We start from the raw sequence: 17,439 nt of genomic DNA, 5'->3' as shown, positions 1-17,439 counted from the left end.
ACTGAGCCTGGTAGCGGCCAGGACTCCACAGGCCACCATCCCATCTCCCCAGGAATGACTTCCCCACCACTCTGACAAATCACAAACCATTTAGTGTTAATGTGTTAGTGGGTGATATTAGGTTAATGTGTCACTTCTAGCCTTAACACATTTTCATTGAGAAAGGCCATCTGGAGCTACCCTGCCTTAGTCTAGAGAGTGGCTCCGGGGCAACAGCGGGGCAGACCAGTAGGTAGGTGAGCCAGGCGGGTATTTCTCAGTGGTTCTGCCTCCCCTCACACCATTAGCCATGGGGCGATCTGGCCTGCACCACCTACTCCCCCTGCCTGTAGGCCGTTAGGAAGCTGTATGGAGTGGACGTGAAAACCTTGGAAAAGCTAACAACTAGGCCCGGTGCAGCAGAAAGTCCACCGCCTGGGTGTGAGGAAGATGGAGTTCCCGTCGTGGCCATGCCTCTGCCTAGCCCCTCCCTCAGCCTTTGAGCTGGCGCCAACTCCTACCCCAGGGCACACATTCAGATCTACGGTTGGGGCCACACCAGCCGTACTCGGCAAAGCTTTCCAGTCCAAACTCATCTGCTTGGTTTCCAAAGGTCCTTCACAGTCTGACCCCACCCTACCTACTCAGCCTTGTTTCCCATGATTTCCCAACTCAAGCCTGGGCTTGAAGCCCAGTGGTCTCCTCATGGTCCCCTGAGGGAACATTCCAGCCTCATTCACGGAGTTTCTCAGGCCAGCCATGCCCTTGCTGCTCTGTTTTGGTTAATCAAATAATGCCCATCCAGCAAGGTCCCAACCAAGGTCCCCAGACCCCTTGAACTGGTTACACCCTGATAAGTAGAATGCACACCTATGGAGCCCCCTTTCCTAAATGCTGAGAGCCCAAACTCGACCACAAGATCTCTTAATGCCACACAGGCTTGAACTGCTCTTTAATTATTTCATGTGTGTATCTTGTTTCCCCAACAGGCAGTCAAATCCGTGGGACCAAGGCACCTCATTCCTGTCCCCATAGCCTGCAGATAGAGATGATGACAATATACAAAGAATGCATGCCCTCCCAGGTGCTGACAGATCTTTAAGGCTACAGTCTAAGGGTGGGGATAGGGATGGAGTTGGGGGACAAAGGTCCCCAGCCTCAAACACTACTTGACCTCTCTTGCTCCCTGTCTCTGTTTGGGGAAACACATACCAGCTAGAGTCATTTATTCCAAGCTGCATCGAGAAGGTGGTTGATGATCAATCAGGTCATCTCTCTTTGTACAAAACCACAGTGTTTCCACCCCGGGAATATTAGGTGCTGATCTGATCACTGGACTCTCTGGAAAGATTTCATGATTCTGGATCAGGTCTAAGACCTAAAATGATTCAGAAGAATAGGGTGTGTGGGGTGCCTGGGTGGCTCAGTTGGTTAGGAGTCTGACTCTTGATTTAGGCTAGGGTCACGATCTCAGGGTCTTGCGATCAAGCCCCGTGACTGGCTCTATGCTCAGCAGCGAGTCCTGCTTGGGATTCTCAATTCCTCTCCCTCTCCCACACCCCTGCCCCTGGCTTGTGTGCTCACGCACTCACTCTCTGGAAAAAAAATAAATAATAAATCTTTAAAGAAAAAAGAATGGGGTGTGATGGTAACTATATGAAGAAAAGCTCTTTATTTTTTTAAAAGATTTTATTTATTTATTTGAGAGAGAGAGGGAGAGCACCAGCGGGGGGAGAGGCAGAGAGACAAGCAGACTCCCTGCTGAGCACAGAGCCCGGCGTGGGGCTTGATCCCAACACCCCGAGATCATGACCCGAGCTGAAGTCAGATGCTTAACCGAATGAGCCACCCAGACGCCCCGAAGACAAGCTTTTTAAAAAAGAGGTGTTATGTTGTTTAGACAGAAAAGGTTGGAAAGGGATATAACTGGCATCTATAAAAATGATGTACAGAGCAGATAATCATGGACCCAGTCACCAAACATGGTTCATAAATGAAGGGCAAATAATAAATAGTCCTATTTTGCAAATACATAAGTTTGTAAACTTATGGAACTCTTTAGCTGAAGAATATCAATGAAAAGATAAAGCATCTGCTAAAGTGACAGTTACATCAGGGTCACCCATGATTATAAAAAAAGATCACAAAAGCACAGCCAAACATATCTGTTATAACAATTCTTGTAAATAGGATAAATTCGAGTATTAAAAGAAAATGATATTATTCTAAAAGTCATATGAAATTGCAAAAGAATTAAAATAGGCAAAAAACAACTTTGAAAAAAACAAAGTTGGAGGGCTAGCACCACCTGTTTTCAAAAATGATTATAAAGTTACAGTAATCAAAAAAATTGGCATTGGTGGAAAGATAAACAGATCAATCAGCAGGACAGAATATAGAGGGGTGCCTGGGTGGCTCAGTCCCTTAAATGTCTGCCTTCGGCTCAGGTCATGATCCCAGGGTCCTGGGATAGAGCCCTACCTTGGGCTCTCCTGCTTCTCCCTCGCCTCTCCCTTTGCCCCTCCCCCCCACTCATGCACGTGTGCACTCTCTCTCTCTCTTTCAAATAAATAAATAAATAAAATCTTGAAAAAAAGAGAGAGAACAGGGGCGTCTGGGTAGCTCAGTCGGTTAAGCGTCTGCCTTCTGCTCAGGACATGATCCCACCTGGGATCAAGCCCCACATCGGCCTTCCTGCTCAGCAGGGAGCTTGCTTCTCCTTCTCCCTCTGCTCCTGCTCATGTGCTCTCTCTCGCTCACTCTCTCTCTCTCAATAAATAAATAAAATCTTAAAACAGAATATAGAGTCCAGAAATAAGCCCACATATATAAGGACAACTGCAGGAGCCTAACAATAGCTTTTCCATCCAACGGGACTAGAATAAATGGATATCCATATGTAAAAAGAAAAAAATGAATGTGAATTCACACCTCTCGCTATATAGAAAAATTAACTCAAAATGGATCAAAGACCAAAATGTAAAGCCTAAAACTATAAAACTTATAAAAGAAAACATAAGACAAGATATTTGTGACCCTGGGCTAGGTTCTTCACCTAGCCCAAAAGTATGATCCCTAACAGTATGTATCGTTTACCATACCAAAAGTATGATCCATAAAAGCAAAAATTGATTAGCTGGGCTTCATTGATATTAAAATCTGCTCCTCAAAAGACACTATGAAGAGAATGAAAAGGCAAGCCACAGACTCAGAAAACCTTTACAAAGCACGTATCCTCTGATAAAGGTCTTGTATCCAGAATATATAAAGAACCCTCAAAACTCAACAAGAAAAACAAACAAATCAATTTAAAAATGGGCAAATGATTTAAACAGATACCTCACCAAAGAAGATATATTGGTGACAAGTAAGTACATCATTAGGGAAGGACAAATTAAAACCACAATGAGATACCACTGCACACCAATTACAAGGGCTAAAATTAAAAAGACTCACCAAGTATTGGTGAGGACGCGGAGTAACTGGAACTCACACACTACTGGCGGGAATGTAAAATAGTACAACCACTTTGGAAAAACAGTTTGACAGTTTCTTAAAAAGTTGAACCTACAACTATTGTATGATTCAGCTATTCCACTCCTAGGTATTTAACCAAGAGAGAAGGACATATATAGCTATGGAAAGATTTGTACACAGATGTTCATAGCAGCTTTGTTTGTAATAGCCAAACATGGGGGAGGGGGAAGCCACCAAATGTCCATCAGCTGATGAATAAATAATGTGTGGTATCTCCATACAATGGAATGCTACCTAGCAATAAAAAGGAATGAAATATGGATGTATATAACAACATGGACGCATCTTAAATATGTCGAATGAAAGAAGCCATACAAAAAGAGAGTACATGGTATATGATTCCATTATATAAAACTCTAGAAAATGCAAACTATTACAATGAGTAGTAAATAAGCCCTAGAGCTCTAATAAACGGAATAGTAAATATAGCTAACAATATTGTATTATAATCATCAAACTTGCTATAGAGTCTCTTAATCCCGCACAGTCTTGAATTGCTCTTTAATCACTAGAAAGAAAGGATAATTAGGTACCGTGATAGAGGTGCTAATTATCATTACAATGGTAACCATATTACAATATGCAAATAGCCCACTATGGGGCTAAGTGCATGTGTATTACTACAGCTCTAGAATTGGGTTTAGATCCTTCAGAGCAGGAGGCTGGGCCTGCTGTGGTGGTTTTTGTTTTGTTTTGTTTTGTTTTGTTTTTCATCAGTGTGGAACCAAGAAAGTGGTCAGCTAATGCAATGAGATAGGTGTTTTCTGTGCATGGATTCTCACAGAACCAGTAAAGCTGAACTAGCTTCTTTTATCCTCTGGGGGCATTATGGGAAAAAGACAAATTATCTCCTAAATCTATGTCTAAGTACCTCCTTGCTATCAGGTCATCGGGAATTTGGGGAGGTTAAGACTAATTGCCCACTCTCCCATCCCCCAAGGCCTAGCAGTTCTAACCTGAGGGGAGGAGACCAAGGGACTGAGTGAAGTGGCTCAGGGGTGGTCCATGAGTGGTCCAGTTTTTCCTGGGCAAACACAAGCCATCTGATAGCGGATGGAACCTCCAAAGTACTTTCAGGGAGGCCTCAAATGGGGATGGCGCACAGCCCCCGGGAACTCGTCTGGGCAAACGCAGTGCCCCAGCTCCAACCCAACGCCTCTGGGCATTGGCCCAGAATGGACGCATCATCTAATTCTAGTAAAAGGACAGAGAAAGTGGGAAGTGGCTGGTCAGTTGGCTCCTAGAATTCTACACTCAGCAGGGTAATAACAACAGACCAATGGTTGCTAAATTCTTGCCAGGGGTGCAACATGAGGCCTTCTCTCAAAGGAACCAACTTCTTATTCCTGCAGCAAATGATACTCAAGATGAGAGTGGCGGGGCGCCTGGGTGGCTCAGTCGGTTAAGCGTCTGCCTTCGGCTCAGGTCATGATCCCAGGGTCCTGGGGTCGAGTCTCACATCGGGCTCCCTGCTCAGCGGGAGCCTGCTTCTCTCTCTCCTCCCTGCTCATGCTCTCTTCTCACTATCTCTGTCTCTCTCTCAAATAAATAAATAAAATCTTAAAAAAAAAAAAAAAGATGAGAGTGGCGAAGAGATAAAGATGGCAATGTTAATAAAAACATTAAGGACTTGAGTTTTGCTCTTCACAGCACCACTGCCTGCCACTTGGAAAGACTATTCCACACACACTTCTTCTTCCGGGTCCCCTCCTTCTCCTGTGTGGGGGCAGACTTAACAAAGCGTTAGCAGGAAGATAAGGAAAATCTCCCTCTCAGTTTCAGGAATGGGTACGGCAGGCCGTGCCAACGCTGCCAGAGAAGCAGTTGATCCCTGGAGTTGGCAAAGCCAAGGGTGTGTGAAGGGAAGTGACAGCAAGAACAGCCACGGGCATCACAACAGCTAGCCCCGTGGGGCGGTAACTGTGCGCCCGGCACCATGCGGAGTGCCCTACGTGCAGTCTCTCATTTAATCCTCCCTGCGACCCTGTGAGGTGGACACGGGAACCCAGCGCGGTTAAGTGACTAGCCCATACTCACACAGTCAGTAAGCAGTAGGTCTGGAGTGAGAACACAGAGAGCCTGTACTCCGCCCCCCCCCACCCTTCTAGACAATGCACTTCTCTGGAAGGATATTAGGTTAGACTGGAAGAGGAAAGGAAGCTTCAGGAAGGGCAGATGGACTGAGAAGCAGGGAGTACCAGCAGTGGGACAATAAAATGGTCCCTCAGGAAGGTGGGAACCTAAGGCCAAGCTTGCTCAACCTGGGCAAGCTGCTTAACCTCTTTCTTCTTCTTGGTTTAAGAAATGTTCCAGCACTTTCCCTTGCAGAACCTCCTGCATGAAACACCTTTCTCTGAGCCTCCTTCTCCTCCTATAGAAGGCTGGGGTCTCTGCCAAAAAACTCACCTTAGGACATGATTCCCCAGCCAAGAAGCCAGGGCACTCTGGTGTGTCCCTGTGGTGTTGCAACGTGCTGGGGAGGGGGCAGGGAAAGAGGGCAGTGAGAGAGGAAAACTGATGTGGGGGAGGGGAGGATATGTGTGTGTTTGGGTGTTTTGCTCCAGTTAAACGCAACAAGAGCCCAGTTCCCCTCTCCACTCAGCCATGGGAGACACAGAAGCAGCAGAACAAATACATGGCTAGTCCTTGCCCTTGCCTGGGTGGTCTGGACAGAAACAGTGGGACTCTCGAGACTCTTGGGTTCCCACTGAAGAAATGAAAATCTCTGTCCTCCACCTGAACCTCCCGGCTTTCAGAGGAATCCCAGACCCCTGGGGAAAGGTGGGATCCAACCGCCCATGCCCGCTGTGAACACCACTGGTGTGTCGGTTTTCCTGTCCCTTTGGTGCCCTCTACCTCTCTTCCCCTCTCTCCACCCGCCTCCCCCAGGGCCTGTGTGTGTGTGTGTGTGTGTGTGTGTGTGTGTGTGTGTGTGTGTTGGTGGGGGTGGGGAGCTCAAAATGAAATCCCCTCAGCTTGGGTGGCAGGGAAGCCTGCCTACCCTTTGTGTCTTATCAATACACGCTGGGCTCCCTGGGCTCCTGGTCCAGGCCGGCCACTTTCTATCTCCTGGAGTGGAGATTGGGGGGTTTGCTCTGAGCCACCCACACTGGCTGACCTGGTCTTTTATGTGACATGCATTTGCCAAACAATTATCCAGGCTTCGAAGGTCAGTCTGTGGCCAGGGAAGACAGAGAAAGGCGTCTTTTCTCCCTTTTCGGCCCAGCCAAATCTCCCCCGCGCCGCCCCACCCCCCCTCCCTTCAAGGTCTAGCTCCTGCTCGGCCCTCACAAAGGCTTCCCCCCCTCCCTCCAGCTGCCGACCTCAGAGCCCTGGCCGCCTCTGGCCCCTGCTCCAAGGAGCACAATTAGCACCTGACCAGCCACTGACCTGGCTGCCTGTCCTCGCCTCTGATTGTTTCAGTGTCTTAGTCATCTTTCCCCCACCACCTCCTTCGCTCGTCTCCTCCACAGTGCCTAGCACAGGTTGGGCACACAGTAGGTGTTAATAAATGGCTGTTGAATTGAAACTCAGCAGCCCCTGTGAGGTCAGAACCCTCAACGAGCACCCCGACCAGCAGTTCCTTGGCAACCAGCACTGGGGCCCGAGCTAGAGGGCATTACTGGCGAGGCCACGATTACCGGCCATGCGAGGCTCAGCGGCCAGAGATTTGCAGGCAGGTTGGTGTTGATGAGAAAAGCCCCTGACCTCTAGGAAAGTGCCCATGGGATTCTGGGTACCTCGGATGAGTTTCCTTTCTCCCCTGCAGAACTAGTTTTCAGTCTGAGAACCACAAAGGGAATAAATTGGCAGTGAAGCCAGAAACCTCTTTGCAGCTTAGAAATCCTGGAGAGATAACCAAGCCGAGGCTGGGGTCAGGCCCAAGCTTGAGAAGAGAAGGCTGCCCTAAGCCCTTCCCCGCTCAGCAGGGAACCTCCGGGAGGTGGTGGGGGTGTGTCAGAGGGCTAGAGGGGTGTTTGGGGGGTGGCACTAAGTAATGCTGTCCTGCCCTGGGACCCAACCCAATCATGCCATTTGCAGCCCACGAAGGAAGCAGGTCTCCCTTTCCCCGTCATTCATCCAATTCCCAAAGCAGTTCAGAAGGTGCATCCAGACCAGAACCCCGCTGGGGTCCCCAGGCAAGGAGAAGTCTCCAAGTCTGGGATGCCTGGCTCCCCACACTAGTTCAAGTATTCCAGCCTGGCTTCGAATTATGGTTATTTATATAGATGACCTAGACGCTCTCCCTGGCTCCCTCCCACACCCTGCACCCCAACTCTGGCCTACAACAGAAGCTATACACAATCCTGGAAGGCATGTGGCATCTTCTTCACCTCCATATTTTCTCACTCCCACTTCACTGATGCCTGCTATGGGGACTGGCTCTCGGCAAACGTTTGTTGAGTGGAATGAGTTTTAGGCACTGTATTAGATAATACCAGAATGCTGGCTCGTGCTCACTATGTGCCATATACTCTTCTAATAAACAGCTTATGTTTATTGATGTATTTGATCTTTGGAGCAACCTTATGAGGTAGGGCTCATTTGACAAATGGGGAAACTGAGGCATACAACTGCCTGGGATCACATAGCTAGTAAATAACAAAGCTGGGTTTTAGACCCAGACAGTCTGGCTCTAGGGATGGAAGGTAAAATGAGAAAGTTGGGGGTGGGGGTGGGGGGGCGGCAAGGCCCAAGGCCAAGCTTAGGAGCAGGGATTTCCCTGGGAAAGCAATCCCCTCAGCCTGCGCCTGGCTGGGCCTCTTCAGAGACAAAAGCCCTGAATTTTGCAGGCCAGGGGCATTTTGGATAGTCTATTAATCAGGCCTATGAATGACAGACCACAACACCCTCATTTTTAGATCCCAACATAGGACAGAGAAGACAGAAGCCACCGTACCACCACTTTGCACCAGTCAGGGGGAGAGCGGATTTCAGGCCCCCAGCTTGTCCAGGGGTGGGCGCCAGTTCCTGAGCAACCACCGAGCAAACAGTGCAGCAGTGGGAGGAATGCCAGACATAGCTGCAAACAAGCCACTCCTTGGGCTCACAGCTAGAGGCTGGGCGAGGGGGGCAACGTGGAGCCTGCTCAACAGCACCCCCCCCCCGCCAAACATCCCAGGCTTTGAACAGAACCCAGCCCCAGAAACAACCACATGCAAGGCAGCCTCTTCCCCACACGGGCCAGGATAACAAGTCCTCCAAGATAGTTAAGTCTTTCACTTAACTCAAGACAGCTCCCCCGCTAGGTTGTTTCTGCTCTGGGTCCACGGAATCAATGGTTGAGAAAGTGCCTTCTAACCGGTAAAACCCTGTGTAACTAACTGCGAAGAGGGATTTGCATTCTTACCGGGCATACGTGTTCCCTAGGCATTTTTAGTGCCAAAGTGTCTGGTCTCCCCCCAAGGGGAGAGCTAGATCTGTTCCCTTCACCCCTCTCCAACCTGGCACTCAGGCCAGGGGTCAGCTTGCAGGGGGTGAGTCCCCGATGGGCGTGCCCACCAGCTGTTGGGGCCAAGCAGCGGTGGCTCAGGCCCTGGGGTGGTGACCTCACTTCCGCTCCTACCTCCCCACCTCCCTAGCACTCCTCCCATCTGAGGCCCCACCAGGCCAAAATCGAGAAGTCCAAGGTTAACTGTTCCTCCCCACTTTAAGAGCTAATTAAAATGATTAGCCACAATGAACTGTCAAACATTAACCAGAAGAAGCTGCAGGACCAGACAGGCCTCTATCTTGGGCATAGAGATGAGGGGCAGGAATCAAACTGCCATCAAATCCCACGGCGGGGGTGGGGGGGGGCAGCCAGGGAGAACCTGGCTGAGCGGAGGTACCAAGGGGTCAGGAGGTGACTCTGGTCGGGAAGGCCATGTCCCTACACACAGTCCTGAGGAGAGGGCAGCAGAGTCAGGGTGCGGTGGAGGGACGAGAAATTCGTAAAGCGGACACCGCCTCCGCAGTTCCCCAAAGCAAGGCGCTGCGGGCAGGGCACCCCGCGCTGTGCGGCCGCTCAATCCCCTCGCCGGCAGCAGAGGAGGGAACCGAGTGGCGGGAGAAACCGGGAGAGCGGGAACGCGGGAGCGGGAAGGCTGGCGTCTTGCTCACACGGAAACTCTGGCCCCTGCCAAGAGGTCTCTATTTTGGCGATCCAATTATCCAAGTCATAGGGGTGTGTGTGTGTGTGTGTGTGTGTGTGCACGCGCGCGTGCTTTACACTAGTGAGTGTGTGCTTTACACTAAGGCTCCTGGCCCCGGAGGCGCTAGGGGCCGCCCGATCAATCTGGCTGCCCCGCCACCGCACGGTCTGACCTCCCGCCCTCGAGCACCCAGCTTTTGGGGGCCTTCCGTCACGATCGGCCCCGTCACGGAACCCCCGCGGCCCGGGGCGCGGGAAAACTGGCTTCCCACCCTGGCTCGGGAATTCGATTCCGTTTCTAACCCCGGCTCAGAAGCGCGGGTTCCCCAACACACACGCGGTGGGGCGAGGCAAGGGCGGGACTCAACACGCCGCCGCTCTCCCACCATTCCCTGGGTCCTCAACCCCGACACGCCGGGGCCCCAGCGTCCCCGATCCCGCCCTCAGGCAAACTTTTCGAGGTCCCCGAAGGCTCGAAGAACCGGCGCCATCGACGTACCTGAGGCCGAGTGGGCTCGGTCGCCGGGCTGGGGTCAGTCGCTGCGGTCTCCTCCCCGCTCCGGGGGCCCAGGCGAGGGTCCCCAGCTGCCTCCCGCCCTCCCCCCCCCTCCCCACCGCCCAGCCCGCCTCCTCCCCTCCGAAGCCGGGCCGGGCCAGTGGCGCCGGGACCTCGGCGCCGGCGAAAGGAGAAGTGGAAGTTGAGCGTGGCGCCCGGTCGGTCCCCGCGGCCGCCGGGGCCACCGTCCCCCTCCCTCCTTCCCTCCCTCTTTCCTCCCTGCCCGCCTGCCCCCGCGGCCCCGCGCCCGTGACTCACCTCGGCGCCGGGGCAGGCTGGTCCGGGCGGGCGAGGCGCAGGGCTCTCCCACACGTCGCGCCGCCAATGGCAAGTTGGAGGGCGAGATGCAAATACCAGGTGAGACGGCGGCGCCCCGATAAAACGACTCCGGGGGGCGGGGTGGAGTGCGGGGGGGACCTGGGTGGCTGCCGGGGAGGGCCACGCCGAGGGAGGGGGCGGCGGGGGCGCCCGGGGAGGGGGCGCGAGCCGGCGGAGACCTGCACTGAGACACCCGAGCGAAAGGGGAAATTGCACTAGAGACACACACGTCCCCGCAGGCGGCGGCTGGGGCGGGCGCGAAGGAGGCAGGGCGGGAGGGAGGGAAGAGCCGGAGGGAGGGACCGACGGGAGGGACCACGGGGCGGGCGGGCGGGGTGGGTGAGGGAGCGAGGGAGGGACGAGGCGTCTTGGTGGAAACAGCGCCCCTCCACCCCCGGCCCGCCGCGGTCGCCAGCACGGCAGGGGGAGCCGTGCCAGGGGCCCGCGCGGCCTCTCCTTCCCCTCGCGGCTCGCTCGCCCCCGGGGACCGCGAGAGCAGGGCCCCTGCAGAGCCCACGTCGCGCACCCCTTTCTTGGCCCGCGCCCCTCAGTCCGCTAGCACGCGGCGGGGCCGGGGCTCTCCGCTCCCCGTGGGGGCCCTTCCCGGCGGGAGGCCCCCACACAATGCCTCGGGGAGAACTCTATTCCCCGGGGACCCTGGATGGCTATGTCCACCCCCTTCGGCCTGCACACGCCACTGGCTTGACGCCTTTGGCCCACACCCTTGCACTCCAGATCATTGAGCGCCTGCTGTGTGCGGACCTGACGGGAGGACGAGGGCGGGAGGAGCGGGTGGTGAGGCCGGGAGATGCCCAGAGGATACAATTCAGGAGCTAGATGCCAAACACTGCGGAATCCTGGGCCAAATGCCTCATCGTGTGCTTGGGGGTGACTGGAGAGTTTGGGGGACTTCTTAGGGAAGTCGAGCCTAGGGCTTCTGGTGGGGGAGACCAGGCAGATATGAATTAGGGGAAGGGCTGGGGTGGGGGGGAGCGGGATTGCCACAGCAGGTGCAGAGGCAGCCAGAGTTGGGGTGCTGGGAAAAAGCTCGTGCCCCCCTTCTCTCCAAAGCCAAGCTGCCCTGCTTGGGGCATCCACATGAACCCCAGTCTCCCATTCTATATCCCCCTTACCCTCTCTGACCTGCCTCGGCATCCATACAAGCCCCCACACTCCACCGGGTCCCACAGCTAGGAGGATCTATGAGGGAGATGGCTGGAAATAGTCACTTCTTATGGTTCTGCATGGTCTGGAGGAAGGGCCCATCCAAGCCTCAGCCCTGGCAGCTCCTCGGCAGAAAGCAGGAAAGCTGAAGGGGCCCCAGAGGAGGAAGGCCCTCTGAAGGGCAGGGGTGGCCAAAGGGCCTGAAGTTCAGGGACCTGCTCAACCACCAGCATCTGCCTGCTTCCCCAGCCTTGGGAAAGGATGGTCCCTGGCACAAGACTGGGGGACAGGAATGGTGGTGGATGATGGCAGTGAAGGCAGCTGCAGATTATAGGTTTCTGGGGAAAAACCTAGGGGCTGGACTGGGGCACTGGCCCTTGAGATCTCCTGCCTACCTATAGCCAAGTCCCTGAAATAAGCCCCAAGAGAAGATTTCCATTTTTTTTTTTCTTTTCTAAGTGGCCATGCTTTCCCCAGGGGATTCCTGATCCTGGAGCCATACCATTCTCTGCTGGTCTCTTGTCCATGAGGCTCCCCTCTCGAAATCGTGGTAGGTCCCAGCCATCCCTAAGCTCCCTTTATCTTGACCTTGAGACTCACTAATAGATACAAACACACATACTTTTCCATCTTGCTAAGAGTTCAATGGTCCCTAACATCAGACAGACCTAGTTTCCTATTCCAGCTGCACCATTTACCAGCTGTGTCTCTTTGGGCAAGTCACTTAAACTCTCTGAGCTTCACTTACCTTATTTTTAAGTTGGGGATAATAAGAACCTACACTGAATGGCTATGGTGATTGGGCGCCTGGGTGGCTCAGTCAGCTAAGCATGTGGCTCTTGATTTTGGTTCAGGTCCTGATCTCAGAGTCGTGAGATCGAGCCCTGCGTCCGCTCGGCTCCTCGCTGAGCGTGGAGCCTGCTTAAGATTCTCTCTCTGCCCCTCCCCTGCTATCCCTCTCAAAACAAAACAAACAAGAAAGAAAGAAAGAAAGAAAGAAAGAAAGAAAGAAAGAAAGAAAGAAAGAAAGAAAGAAAGAAAAGAAAAGAAAAGAAAAGAAAAGAAAGGCAGTGGTGCCAACTGAATGAGATGACCTGTCTATGGCGGTGGTACCTGGTGCCTAGTAAGCCCTCAATCAATGCTAGCTACCTTCAGCAGCATCTTCATCTTCATTTCAACTTTTCTCATCCCCAGTTCTCAGGAGAAAGTCTGATAAGGCCAGGCCAGAAGGTGCTGAGGACTAATGGTGGGTCCCTCCTAAGAGTGTGGTTTAAACCAGAGCTGAAGCTTCAAGGCACGGAAAAGCCAGAGGAGAGGTCTTCCTCTTGGGAAGGGCAGGGGAAGAGGGCACTGCGCCGATCAGCTAACAGCTAACCGGTGACTGGCCCGATTACCTGCCAATGACCTGGAGCCCACTTATGGGAATCCCATAAGTTCCCACCTTCCCCAGCCACTTGGAACTAACCACAGTTCCAGGATCTGGGAGTTGCCGCCAAAGCAAGCCCCACCCCCCTTGATGAAAATCTTGTGCTGACCTCCCCTTGGGGAGCCCCATATGGGCCACAGGAGTGACTTGCCCGGCTCCATGTCTCCATGTCAGCCAGGCTGCCCTTCCCGATGACCTTGCTGCTCCCCAGCCTGCCAGCCCTTCCCCACCTGGCTCCCCGCTCTTCCAGTTGCCTGTTGGGTGAGCCCCGGCCAGGTGGGGCCGGCCAACTGAGATCACTGCCCCTGACGACAGCCACGCTGTCTCTGCCAATGGCTCAGTCCCTGACTTGGCAGGAATTCCCCTTCTCGAGTTGCCCATGGATGCCCGGGCTGCGCTGCATCATCCAGTGTGTGCTCTCAGCCTCTCTCCTTCCAACCTGTCCTCCCCCACCCCCACTCTCCAACTCCGATTCAGTCCTCTCAAGCCTCAGAACCTGGGTCCTTCGCATAGTCCGTGCGGGGCCAGCTCGCTCGCCACTCCTCTGTTCAACCTGCCTTTCCACCTTGGCAGCTTTCTCAGCCTTTGTCCCCTCTTTCAAGCAGTGCCTACGTCTGTCTGCAAATCACCCCAGGTTCTTTAGAGACAAGGTGGCTGGTTGCTTCCCCCCCCACCTTAACCCCTTGGCCTCAACAAATTCTATTCGAACCTGTGGCTAAAACAAAATACCACAGTGCCACAGCTTCTGTGGCCATGGCCCTTACTTTCCACCACAGACACACGCTAGAAAAGTCACCCATTAATCGGACTTTCAGAATGAGAAGCATATTCAAAAGCCAGGAGAGAAGTTATAGTTTAAAAGAAATCCTCCCACTTGTAAAGCTGAGAAGCCCCCTAATAATCCTTTCTGTGCAAACAGCAACCGTTCCTGTGTTGATATGTTCTATAACTCCGGATTTGCCTCTATTGGGCTTACGCGACAAGGCCCTAGAAAGCTCCAAATGGCAGACAGAAATCTCTATGTCCCAGGTTGTGACTGAGCATCATAAAAAGTGTTTCTTCTAAAAAGATTGTTGGGTAGCGGGGGGCCTGAGTGGCTCAGGCGGTTAAGCATCTGCCTTCAGCTCGGGTCATGATCCCAGGTTCCTGGGATGGAGTCCCACATCGGGCTCCCTGCTCAGCGGGGAACCTGCTTCTCCCTCTGCTGCTCCCCCTGCTTGGGCTCGCTCTCTCGGACAAATAAATAAAATCTTTTAAAGAAAGATTGTTGAGTAGCTGCAAAAGATAAGAATTCCTTGAGATAGGTTATACCCAAGCGGCTCCTTCCCCAGATGGCCATCCCTTGCCCAGGTCCATCTTGGAGGCTGACGGGGGTGGGAGCGGGTGTGCCCAGGCCAAAGCACAGGCATGCAGATGGGAAGGTGTAGTTGGGAGCGACTTCCCAGATCATGACTTTCATCTGGCCGGCCACCTTCTTTGGCTGAGGCTCTTGGAAAGTCGCTTGGCCCCCCCACTCCACGCTGCTCTCATTAAAATGGAGAGTTATACATTTCCCCTCCAGGCCTTGACTGGGACAGGCTCCGACACCAAAGATCCCCTACAAAACTTCAGAGGACCACCAGGTTTCACTTCTCGGAGGCTGGCCAGCAGTTCAGGGGTCTGCCTGGAGTGAGATGACAACGTGACCTAGCAGGTGCTTCAGGCCTTGAGTCAGTGCTCCCTATGTCCATCCTCGCTCCGGTGGCTGCTGTGAGGTGCCGTCCCCACTGCTCGGAGTGGGCCGAGCGTTTGGGAAACAGATTCAGTGCCCTTCAGGCCAGCCCTCTTGGGTTGGTGGGAGATTTTTGAGGTGGGGGGAGGAGGAGGGACCCAATCATTTGATTCATTTGCCAAAAATAAGGAAGAAGTGGCTTCGAGCAGAGTTCAGCAAATGAGGGCAGGTCCCCTGAAGTCTAATCCTACTGGCCTCTAGCCCCTATCTTGGAGCCAGGGATCAGCTTGGAAAAGTCCCTGGGACCAGGGCCAAGGGCAGGCACTTACCCTGGGGCACCTATCAGAGGCAGCGGGGCATCCAGAGTTTTGGGGCACTGTCCAGGGGAGCCAGAGTTAACTCCTCAGCCTCTGCCATCTGCTAGGCCAATACCCATCTTGTGTGGCTGGCTGGCAGCCTCCCTGTGCTCCATAGCCCTTGTGGAGATCCCAAATGACCCTCCAAAGGCGCCTCCCTTCACGGCCTGCAAGAAAAAACGAGTGGGCCTAAGGGGACCTTGGCCCAAGGGGCTGCTGCCAGGGGGCAGAGACTGGGATGGAGGCGCAGAGGGATGTCAACATGTAATGGCTTTCCTGGAGGAGAGCACCAAGTGATTTCTGTGGCCCCTTGAGTGTGCTGGGGAACAAGGAACAGGCAGCCATCGAGCTGGGTGTTCCCTTCTCAGATGGAGAGGAGGCTCAGGGGAATGGGTGAGGCACCAGTCACATCGCATGGGGTGCTACCTATTATATACGTGGTGAATGGCGCCCCCTGGAGTTGTGCTCGGAGGTAGCAGTTCGGACAGACCCAGGAGAAGTGGGGATGGGGTGCTCGGATGGAAGGAGAGATCAGGAATGGCTCAGACTGGGACACCAGAGTGGTGTCTGGGGATCCTCGGGTCTGGGGATGAAGTAGAGGAGTAGGGAGAGGCTGTGAGGGGGGCCCCGGAGAGCCTAGATTTCACCCACTTCACATCCTGCCAAGGGGCGTTTCTGGGCTGAGGTTTGTAGCAGGAGGTAGAGGATTCTGCTCTTTGGGGATTGCCCCATCCCACAGGGAGGCGAGGACAAGCCGGAGACGACGTGCACCAGACAGAGACCCAATAGGACTGCAGCCTCCCCGCCCTGCCATCGCAACGGGGGTCGAGGGTTGTTGTTGTTGTTTCATCCAGAAAAATACAACATTTAATGTCTATAAAGGTGCAGTATGAGTCATTTCACGGAATGTCTAGGCCCCTTCGTTGGCAGCAAACAAACTTTCCAGCCCTCTTTTGAGGAAGCCGTCCAACTCGACTGCTGCTGCTGGTTTGTGTGTGAGAGTGTGTGTGGGGGGGGGTCCGTGTGTGGGATGGGTCTCTGTCGGGCCTTGCCTGCCTATGTGTGTGTCCGTGTGGGTCTCTCAGATGTGAGTGAGGGTGCACCCATGGCGGGGAGGGGGGCTGTGTGTGTGTGTGTGCGCGCGCGTGCACGCATGCATGTGTGTGAGCTTGACTCTTGGATGTGAGTGGCAAGTCCCCTCATGCGTGTTTGTGGAGGGCGTGCGCATGTGTGTGTCTGCAAGGCAGCATGGTATGTGAGCCTGTGCGTCTGAGGGTGTCTACGTGTACATTTTTTTCCTCATCACTGCCAAATTATCTTCCCATCTCTCCCCTCCGAAGTGAAGGGCTGGCCGAGGGAAGCTAGCGATCCAAAAGGGGGGCAGCTGGGGAGGGGAGAGGGGCTGGAGGAAAACCAAAGCAATTCCACTCGTCGGAGGAAAGTGTCAGCCAAGGATGAAACTGAAACCGAGGCACCAGCACTCTGGGATCGTCCCGGGGCTTCGGTTCCTCCCACTCCCCCGCCCCCTCCAGCGGGCTGTGGAGATTAGTCAGCCTGAAATTCCCATCCCCACAGCCTCCACTCGGGGTTGAGGCTGTGAGGCCGGCTAGAAATTGGCCTGTGGTTAGCACGTGACCCCATTAGCGCCCATTATCACATTAACACAAATTAGTATATCAGATCCTCTCGCAGTCACCTAGTGGGGCGCAGGGCCAGGCTGGAGGGAGAGGCCACAGCTCAGGCCCTGCTCCCCAGAGGAGAAGGCAGCACGAGGGCATCAGGGGAGTGGGCAGGCTGAAGACCGCCGCTGGTCAGGTTAGGGACCGAAAGAGGGGATGGAGACATCAAGGTTGACAATATGATCCTTTTCCTAGGTCGTGCTCTGGGAGGAGACACCTTGGGGAGGGGGTTAGTCAAAAGGAGGGGGTTTCCAGGAATAGCTGGGCACCGCCCTGTAGGAAGGAGGCCCGGGCTCTGAGGTCTGGGCGGGAGACAGACGGTATTTCTCCTGGCACACAGTGAAACACAGTGAAACGTTTAGGATCCTTTGGTTTTTTTTTTTTTTTTTTTAAACCCCTTTCCTCTTCTTTATGGAAAATCCTAAGGATAACTTTCTCAGATGGCTTTGGACATCCTGAAAGCAGGGGAGCTGGGCTGACTGACAGAGGAGAAGCACCCAGAACACTAGCACAGGGCATAGCTTTGATGTCTCTGCACAGAAATGGGAGACACACTCTGCCCATGTATTTCTGTGTGAAG

At 53.6% G+C, this 17,439-nt stretch overlaps 1 protein-coding gene across 2 annotated transcripts in view; it reads right to left on the bottom strand.

The window, feature by feature from the left end:
- Positions 1–10,633, bottom strand: part of ELF4 (E74 like ETS transcription factor 4) — a 38,266-nt gene extending 27,633 nt beyond the window's left edge. The window contains exon 1 of one of the 2 annotated variants that reach the window (XM_036116302.2): positions 10,464–10,633. The gene's annotated coding sequence lies outside the window, so the exon portion shown is untranslated. Of the gene's footprint in view, positions 1–10,148; positions 10,241–10,463 lie in introns of those variants that run through there. The other variant, XM_036116303.2, reaches the window with a different exon arrangement.
- Positions 10,634–17,439: the final 6,806 nt, after the last annotated feature.

Source organism: Halichoerus grypus, chromosome X, assembly GCF_964656455.1.
Source record: "Halichoerus grypus chromosome X, mHalGry1.hap1.1, whole genome shotgun sequence".
Lineage (NCBI taxonomy): Eukaryota > Metazoa > Chordata > Mammalia > Carnivora > Phocidae > Halichoerus > Halichoerus grypus.
Note: the sequence above shows the minus strand (reverse complement) of the source record. Positions and strands in the feature narration are given on the sequence as shown.